Source organism: Oxyura jamaicensis, chromosome 1 (genome assembly GCF_011077185.1).
Source record: "Oxyura jamaicensis isolate SHBP4307 breed ruddy duck chromosome 1, BPBGC_Ojam_1.0, whole genome shotgun sequence".
Taxonomy (NCBI): domain Eukaryota; kingdom Metazoa; phylum Chordata; class Aves; order Anseriformes; family Anatidae; genus Oxyura; species Oxyura jamaicensis.
Window position 1 is genome coordinate 79,266,237 of NC_048893.1, and position 10,567 is coordinate 79,276,803.

A 10,567-nucleotide genomic window follows, 5' to 3' on the forward strand; every position below is an offset into this window, starting at 1 on the left:
GAAGGCTATGCTACGGCACCTCCCACAGTGCTGCGCAGTCTGCACAGACTCTAATCCAATGTGCAGACAGAGCCATAGCCGGGGCATTCCCCACAGCACATGGAGATGGGGGAAGCAGCATGATTTCTCTGCCAGGAAATTTCACAGGAGGCTTGTTGCAACACAGAAACCCATAGAGGCAAAGGGAAACAGACAAAGAACTAAACCACTGCTGCTCAGACCATCTCCTTCTGCACATTTTCAAGCAGCTTCACCGAATAGTACTGGTGTTTTTCCTTCCCTGGTGAGTGTGTATGTGTGTGAAAATGCCTGTGCCGTTGGTATTTTCTGACAAAGGGATAATAAAGACACTCACAAGGACCTATAAAAGCAGTCAGAACACCACAGGGAGGCACATCTGTGGCTCAGTCTGGGCAAGTCCCCATGCAAGGCCCAAGCCCAGTAAGCCAGAACATAGGAAGTTGCCAACGTGGTTTCTGACTAATTGCTGGGGAAAAAAGGATGGTGCTTTGAGCAGAGAGGAGGGGTTGCATGTGACTTGTCGTTATGGAGCCGGAGATCAGAAGGGATCACCAGATCATGTCAGCATCCCTGCCTGTTACTGATCGTGAAGCTTTACTCTGTCACCACTACGTAAGGCACACACTGTGCTTCTAGCACTGCTCGGGGTGACCGGATTGAAAACTCTGGGGGATGCAAGTATCCCTAAGGATATCCCTAAGGATAAAGAAGCCCTGCTGGGACTCACTGCGCTCTGAACTGAGTGGTGTGGGCATGCAGACACTGCTCTTCCACACCCCATCAGCTAGCTTCCTCCCTGTGAAGAGGCAGGCAGACATGCGCGCGCTGAGGAAGAAATGGGATAGCTAACAACATAAGCATACGTGTATCCATCAAAGGCTCAGAAGAGCAGGGCACACAGCTGGTTGTAAATGGGGAGAAACCTAAACTGTGTGTAGAAAACTATGCTCCTTTTATTGTGCACGAAAGGCTCAGACCTTCCCCACAGCACTGTTGCATTGGAAAGACGGTCCATAAACGTGCTTGCTGGCATTGTCCTAGAAGGAATTAACTACTGGAAGGTACTTGCTACTGGATTCACAGCACAGTGAGAGAGTACAGGAAGGACACCCAGTTAACTGGCAACCCAGGATCCCTATATTCGGGACCAGTATCAGGAATATAATGGATCGATAACATATTAATAAACAGCGATGGGTTTCTAAACAGCTTCCTGCAACTAACCCCCCAGAACTCCAGCCCCCACGCATGAACACACACGCACTTGCACAAGCTCCTGACCCTGACCTCACCCCTGCTGTGGGAAGCGCGGCTTATGAGAACACATCCTCTTTTCTGGGCATGTGGGTTCCCCTGTTTAGAGGGGCTTCCTGCCGGTGGTGCAGGTTCTGTGTGTGTCCACACCACTTTGTACAGTCTGCTGACTTACAGGCCGGTGAGGAAGCACAAGGGAACATGCATCTTTTGAAGCTGTGGGTCTGTTCTTGCTGTACCCCTTGTTGCCAGGAATGACAGCTGAAAGCCTGCCCATGGCATCCAACTCTGCTTATGGATGCTCCAGCCCAGAAGAGTTGCCACGGTCTCTCGTGCCTGTCCCTGAACCGCTGAAGACAGTGGTACTTGGATTTACCAATGGTTTTACGCTTGGTTTTACCTTGGTTTTACCAGAAAATGATAGTTGGAAGCACTGGAGAAACTTGGATCTACTTTCTCAGACCCTCGTGGTTCAGACAAGAGCCAACAAGAACAGCACGGATACAAACAAGATCAGTGGGACGTGAACAGAAAATACTGCAGTGACAGGGGTCTTGCATGACTCAAGACTGCAGGAGGAGCCACGGAATGCAACTTCCCTCAGGGGTACTCATGGTCTGGGAAGCTGAAAGCCCAAAGCTGGAAAAAAAACCTTCATCGGCTTTTCTGCGTAATCAAACCACACAGGGAATTAGTTGCATCTCCTGTTTGAGAGGTGGCAACATGGAAAATGACATGCTGGGAGCATCAAAAGTGCCTGGTTTTAGAGGCTCTCTGTCAAGCAAACAGCCGCCTGAGCCGGGATGGAAAAGACACGAGAGGGATCCAAGCACCAACAAAGACTTATTTTGAAGACACTGGGGTCCATCAATGCTGGTCAGTGTCTAAGTACCACCTCTTAAGAGCACAGGAGCAAGCAATTCTAAAATGTTGGCAGTCAAAGAGGTGGAACAGAGGGCTGGCTTGGCTGAGCAGGGACCTTCTTCTAGAGCTTAGGCAGAAAAATAAAGTGCATGGCCACTGGAAGCAAGGTCTGTTGACATGGGAGGACTACAGAGATGCTGTTTGCCATTGTAGGGACAAAACTCATGCAGCCAAAGCCCAATTGGAGTTGAAGCTGGCCAGTACTGCAAGGGACGATAAACAGAGTTTTTTAAGATATGCTAACAGCAAAAGGAGGACCAGACAAAACCTTGGTCTGATACTTGATGAGGATGGTCAGCTCAGAAACAGGGCCATAGACAAAGCAGAGGTGGAATTTGCTGCTTCATCTGGATTCAGTCTCTGGGGCCTGATGGGATTTGTCCCCAGGGACTCGGCGAGCTGGCTGACATCATCATGAGACCTCTCTCAATCATTTCCCAATGGTTCTGGGAACCTGGAGAGAGAGATCCCAGTCAACTGGAAGCTGACAAAGGTTGTGCCAACTTTCAAAAAGGGCAAGAAGGAAGACTGGTAACAACAGGCCTGAGAGTCACACCTCAGTGCCTGGTACAATTATGGAGAAGTTTGTTCTGGGAGCTACTGAAAAAATCTTGAAAGACAATGCAGTCATTGGTCACAGCAAACACGGGTTCAAGAAGGGAATGTACTGCTTAATTAATTGAATTTACGTTTAATACAAGGTCACCCAGGTAGATGACCAAGGGAAGCCAGTTGATGTTATCTTGTCAGGTTTCAGCAAATCCATTGAGAGTGTTTCTCACAGTATCCTTCTGGACAAAATATCCAGCCTCTGGCTAGATAAATACATAGTACAAGGGCTGACAGGTCAGGCACAAAGAGTTAGTGTAAATGGGGTTACATCAGGCTGGTGGCATGGTGGAGCAGGTTGACCTGCACTGAAGGGGGCTGCGGCCTGTGGAGGACCCCTGCTGGAGCAGATTCCAGGCCGGACCTGTAGCCTGTGGAGAGGAGACCACGCAGGAAGAGGGGGTCTGGCAGGAGCTGCTGCCTGGGGGGGACCCAGGTTGGAGCAGTGTGCTCCTGAGGGATGGGCCCTGTGGTAGGGAGCCATGTTAGAGCAGCTCTTGAAGAGCTGCTGCCTGTAGGAAGCCTACACAGTATCAAGTTGGGAAGGATGGTATCCTGTGGGAGGGACCCCACATGGAACAGGGGCAGAGAGTGACTGAAAAGGAGTGCTGAAGACAAATTGTTATGGACTGACCACAGCCCCCATTCCCCTGTGCCACTTGGGGGCGGGGAGGTGGGAGAAGGTGGATGGGGGGAAGGCGTTTTTGGTTTCTTTCCTTTGTTTCTCACTTCTCTAGGTTGTTAGTAATAGGCAGTAAATCTTACTGTCTCCCTACTCTGTGTGTTTTGCCTGTCACAATAATTGTTGAGCAATCTCCCCATCCTTATCTCAACCCTTGAGCCCTTTGCATCGTATTTTCTCCCCCTTCCCTTTGAGAAAGGGGAGTGAGAGATCGGCTGTGGTTGGGCTTGGTTGCCCACCTGAGTAATATCACCACAACACAATGAAAGTTGTATAGACTTAAAGGAACATACCTTATATACAGAGTCAGGAATTTAACATTAGCCTCATTAGTGTCTTGACAGGGTAATTACAATACCGTAGAAATATGCACCCAGTTAAAATGATACTAATGTATATAATGCAAATTATTCAATTATTGCTAAATCCTGGCAATGGTACAGTTGAAATGGATACACGCGGACACAAGTACCTACCCATTTCACCATTGTTGAGTTATGCTGTTCAGTGTTGCTAGTCTTTTCGAAGAGGTGGTTTGCAGTGAGTCATCCTGAGTTAGCTGCTAGAAGGAATTCTATGGCGGGGAGGAGGGGGGAGTTCTTCCTCCTTGACCTTAGGTTCTGTTTGGGTTATTGTTATACTTCTTAAGAAGTCTGTTTTTTACTGGCCCATGAGTCAGTTACGCAGTGACTACTTAGTAATGTTTGACCTTTACCATATCCGATAAATTTACAGAATCAGTGTTAAGCAATAAGAGATAGGCCTCCCAACCTTTTCCTGACACTTACAAAATCTTGCAGGTACATCTAATATCGACCTATGAATACTCAGAACAGTTACTGGTGAGTCTTGAGCTGTTAAATTAGTACAAGGCCCGTGGCTTGTCACTAGCAACAGCAACAATACATACCGGACAACCACCCTGGGAGTGGTCTGAACCACTCCCAGAACATCAAGTATCCAGAGCTGAATAATTAGACAGATCCGTGCTTCCACAAGGCTGAGGGTTTAGGCATACATGTTCTGGCATAAGTAACGCAGTCTCATTGCCTCCCCATTCATCTTCGTGACCATGATAGATAACTGTCCATTCGTAATACTACCTCTGGGGCTACACTGGTGTAACAGGTTCTACATATCTCTCCACCTATCCACAGAAGGAAACTAACCAACATGGTAAAGCTGTGTTAACAGATAGTTTTTTTTTTATTTATTATAGTCATGCACCCAGTGCCACTTTCTTACATAAGCTGACCTAGCAATATCCTGGGTGCCTTCCTGTATCAAGGGGACATGGCAGAGACCCAGCGATATGGGTAGAAGAAACAGAGTGCTGTTGCAAATCTATCCCAGGCAGGAGTAACTAGAAACTCCGAACATTTGCTTCTTATAACCCCAGTGAAGTGACTAGCTAATCTAAAACCCTTTCCCAAGAAGCTAAGAATACATTGTCTACCGTGCATGTTTTTCTGTTGGCAGTTTCAGCTGAATGTCAGGGTCCTAAGTGCACCAGTGGTTTGCTGTGGAGAGGACCAGGGGACCAAAGCTGTCTCTAAGTGCACTCCTGCTCATTGGAATGAGGGAGTCTGTGAGTGTGTGAGATGTGGCCCTTTCTGGCCTTGGATTTACAGATACAACCATATGTTTCAGTTGGGAGGAACCAACAGCAGGTTGCTTCACATGGAATTTGCTCTGACATGCCAAATCATTATGTTTTAAGCCACCTGACACCTACTCTTTTATGCTATATAGATGCTATTGTCCCCTGTTACAGGGGTCAAGCATTTCCTCCCTCTCAGTGCACAGAAGTTTGGTGGGTGCCTGACCTAGCTATGTCCCTTTCCAGAGCCCAGTGACAGCCATGTCACTCTCCTCTGAAGTTGCTGCTATTTGGCACATCCTGGAACCTCTCCTCTATGAGAGCATTCTGGAGCATCTGAAAGGACAGCTAATATACATCACTTGTTTTTGATGTGTTTTGGGAGATTCAGGGAACTCTGTTTCCAAAAAACAATTGGTCAGTGTGTGGAAAAATGCTTTTGTATGGAATAGCATAAGATTAAACCCTTGGCTACTCTTAAGTTTCTGTAGGATAATTTTCTCTGTTTTGCAGCCACATATGTATGTTTATTTCAAATTACAGGACACTGAAATACACTATTTAATCCCACACTGGACATGGTTTTCTTTTGAACTGATCTAACCCTGGGAGCTGGATCCCAGTTTAGAAATTGTAGGTCCTACACAAGCCTTTAATATTCTGCAAAAACAGCAGCAGGTTCTCTTCCTGTTTTTGTATTTTCCCATTTGAACAATAGCAGAAGGCCATGCACCTTAGCTCTTTAGGCTTTCAGGTACTTTTTCAACCTATTGCCATGAGCAGGGTCCTATTAAATTCTGCCTAGGTTTATTTACCACCAAGCTGGTAAGACCATATTCCTAACCAGTACCAAACAGTGTTAGTGCTAAGTACTTTTGGTGATATTCAACAATGCTCGGCCATACATCTTTGTTATCCTGTATATCTTTGTGTCTTCTGCTGCTTATGGGTCATCTTGACCACATGTCAGCTTCCTGTTTGAAAGCCGGAGCACTGAAATAGAGTATGTATATCAGTCACACATTACCTAAGCTTATAGACTTCCATTCTATGCTCCTGATTATGGATCTCTGGATGGCCAAATTTCGTATTTCAATTTCATTTTGTGTAAAGGTTCTTGACTTCACTGATCTAGGGGAGAAGAGTGATGCATTCAGTCTCATATAAAATCAGTGCACTGAAAACAACAAATAGATCAATGCCTGCACGCAACTCCTTAAAAAAACAATCAAGGTGGTCAACATTTTGAGCTCATCATTGACACTGAACCTTCAGATCCCATTGCTCATAAGGACTTGGAAGAAGAAATAGTTCCAAATACCTAAGTAGCTGACCAACGTGCAATCACATGAATGAACCATATCATGGGAGAGTACCAACCTGATGGCTATCAACATTTTTACTTCCTGGGCTCTTGTTCCACCAACTCCTTTCACCGCAAACAGTGGCCACACTGCACAAATAAAAGGCTTTTGATTTGTGAGCACCTGTGCTCTCAGCCAGCCACCAATTATTTTGCATTTTTTTCCCTTAGCAAGGACCTTTCAGTATAATTAATTACAAACTGTTCTTCCTATTCCATCCAGGTACAGAGCTTACCTAGCAATGCAGTATCTAATTCAATGTCACACAATAGAGATAATTTTGTCCGTTGAGGCAAATGCAGAATCTTCCCCTGCTTTTACCCCATTTTTAGGCAGATCCAAAAAGGGAAGGTAGTCAAACACTGTGTATAAGAAAGATAATATCAGACAGTAAATAATATGATTCATTTAATCCACTACTGAAAAGAAGCCTCACCTAAATAGTATGTTTGGATTACAGTTTCATGAAAGCACACAGATGTTAAGCAATGTGAACTATCAAAATGTATGTCACCCAGGGTGTATTGTACTGTTTCTAAAGAACAGAGAACGCTTCTAAGAATTAAGTTTCCTTATACTCTGTAGAATGCTGTTTATTTTGGAGGGCATATTACTCAGATGTTCAGTGTTATGAAAGGTGAGACTAAAAAACAATGCTCTAATTTGGTACGATGATTACCAGGTAAGGCAGCTCCCTGGGAGCAGTCCAAACATCTGTAGTCCCCTGCAGCCATTCTGTGATGGCAGGACACATGTTTCTGTCTCAATCTGCACAGGCTTTAGCTGTGCATTGGCAAGTTGCAAAATTGCAAAAAGTAAGGCTGGCAGATTTAAGACTGCAATTCCACTTTAATACTGCCTGATTGCCCATCTTTGCTGTATACTGAATGAGTTGGATATGGGGAGGAAAAAACATCTTAGATGACACAAATCAAAATCATCATCATGCATATGCATAAAGTCATAGAATCACAGAATAGTTGGAAGGGACCCTAAAGGTCATCTGATTCCAACCCCACTGCCATGGGACACCTTCCACTAGATCAGGTTGCTCTAAGTCCCATCCAAACCAGCCTTGAACACTTCCAGTGAGGAGGCATCCACAGCTTCTCTGGGCAACCTGTTCTAGTGCCTCCCTCACAGTAAATAACTTCTTCCTTAGATCTAATAGAAATCTACCCGCTTAGTTTAAAGCCATCCCACCAAGATCATCTGGTCCAACTATATTCCTACCACCAATGTCACCCGCTAAACCATGTCCATAAGCAGCACGTCCAACCTTTCCTTGAACAGGATAGTGACCCAGGGATGGTGACTCCACCACCTCCCTGGGCAACCTGTCCCAGTGCCTGACTGCTCTTTCTGAGAAGAAATGTCTCCTCATTTCCAGCCTGGTGCAACTTGAGGCCATTTCCTCTTCTCCTATCACTGCTTATCTGTGAGAAGAGGCTGACCCCCAGCTCCCCACACCTTCTTTCAGGTAGTTGCAGAGAGCAATAAGGTCTCCCCTGAGCCTCCTCTAGACTGAACAACCCCAGCCACTCATCACAGGACTTGTGTTCCAGACCCAGCTTCATAGCCCTTCTCTGGACATGCTACAGGGCCTCAATTTTTTTCTTGTACTGAGGGGCCCAAAACTGAACACAGTGCTCGAGGTGTGGCCTCACCACAGCAGAGTACAGTGAGATGATCACCTCCCTGCTCCTGCTGGCTACACTATACCTAATACAGAAACAACATTCCAGGATGCTGTTGGCCTTCTTGGCCACCTGGGCACACAGCTGGCTCAAGTCCGGACAAGCACTGACCAACACCCAAAGATCCTTTTCCTCTGCACAGCTTTCCAGCCACTCTGCCCCAGGCCTGTAGAATTGCATGGGGTTGTTATGACCGAAGTGCAGGACGTGGCACTTAGCCATGTTGAACCTCATCCCATTGGCCTCTCCCCATCTATTCAACCTGTCCAGGTCCCTCTGCAGGGGCTTCTTACCCTCCAGCAGATTGACACCTCCCCCCAACTTGGTGTCCTCTGCAAAACTTGGTGTAAATCTGGTGTCGTAGGTAGGGCATGATGTGGTAGAGAGCCTCTGGGTGAGAATTAAGGGGATGGACAGCAAAGCAAATATTATTGTGGGTGTCTATTATCGACCACCCACCCAGGATGATGGCATGGATGAGCTATTCTATAAGCAATTAGGAGAAATCTCTGGGTTGGTTGTCTTCAGCAGTCTGGGAGATTTCAAATTCCCAGGCATAAACTGGAATACTGACAATTAAGTCTGAGAAATTCCCAAAGCATTTTGAAGATAACTTCCTGTCACAAATATTTAGTGAGCCAACTAGGAAAGATGCCTTCCTAGACCTGCTGTTTGAGACTAGAGGCCTTTTGGAAGATGTGACAGTAGGTGGCTATCTTGGCCACAGTAATCATGAAATATCAGAGTTTAAAATTTTTGTTGTAAGGAGAAAAAGGTCAACAGAGTTGTCACCCTGGATTTTAAGCTACTAAGGAAGCTAGTTAACAGTGTCTCCTGGGAATATGCTCTGAAGAGGATTTAGGGATCCCTGAAAGCTGGTCACTTTTCAAGAACCACCTTTTAAAAGCCCAGGAGCAGACACCATGTTGCAAATCAGGCAAGTGGGGCAGAAGACTGGCTTGGCTAAACAGGGAACTCCTCTTGGAACCTGGGCAGAGGAAGAAAGTATCTGATCTCTGGAAGCAAGGTCAGGCTTCACAGGGAGATTATAGAGCCACAGTTCACATTTCTAGGAAGAAATCAAGATAAAACTAAGCTTATCTTGAGTTGATCCTAGCCAATACAGTGTCAGACAACAACAACAAAAAAGGCCTCTGAAAGTAAGTTAAGCAAGAGGAAGTCCAAGAAAAACACTGGATAAAGATGGTCACCTAGCAAGTAAGGATGAGGAAAAGATTGAGATATTTAACATCTTTGTTGCCTCAGTTTTTAGTATTAATGATACATTGTGGGTTGTCAGGTCCTTTAAGTTGAAGGATCATGACTGGGGGAGCAGTGACTTTCCATTTGTGGTCACTGAAATTAAAAGGAAAAGTGTATCAATTGAACATGTATAAATCCATGGGGTCTGACAGTATTCACCCTGGAGTACAGAAGGAGTTAACAGGTGTTATAGCTGTACTCCCCTCAACAATTTACCAAAGGACTTGGGAGTCTGAGGGAAGCTGTCTGGACTGGAAGCTGGCTAGTGTTATCCCAGTGTACAAGAAGTGCATAAAAAAGACCAAAGAATCTACAGACCGAACAGTCTGTCCTCAGTACCTGGAAAACTTAGGGGCATTATCCTGAATGCTATTGAATGGCAGTTAAAGAATAAAGCTATTAGACATAGTCAGCATAGGTTCATGAAGGAAAAGTTCTGTTTTAATACTTTTGTATCTTTCTACAATAAGGTCACCCACTTAGTGGATGAAGGGAAGGCAGTAGATATAATTTTTCTGCATTTTAGTAAGGCCTTTGGTACTGTCCCTCATCGCATCCTTCTGGACAAACTGTGAGATGAATAGGTACACGCTATGCTCGGTGATGAACTGGCTGAATGGTAGCACTCAGACAGTTGTACTGAATGGGAATGCATCAGGCTGGCTCAGTTCTAGGACCAGTTCTCTTCAACATTTTTATCAACTATCTGTATGCAGGAGTGGAGTGCACCCTCAGCAAGTTTGTTAATGATACTAAACTGGGAGGTGCTGTTGACTCAAGGGACGAGACCTTGCAGAAGGATCTAGGTAGACTGGAAGAGCAGGCAATCATCAGCGGCACGGAATTCAACAAGTGAGAATGTCAGGTTCTATACTTGGAACAGAGTAATACCAGACAGGTACAGAAGGGGAGACGAGTGGCTGGAGAGCAGCCCTAGAGAGAGGGATCTGGGGGTGCTGATTGACAGCAGGCTCAACATGAATCAGCAGTGTGCCCTGGCAGCCAAGATGGCAAACTATAATCTGGGGTGCATTAAACACAGCATAGCAAGACAGTCAAAAGAGGTGATTCTCCTGCCATATCTAACACTGGTGCAAACTGTGACCACAAATAGACTAATCTTCGTAAGCCCTTTTCAACTGAACTATTCTAA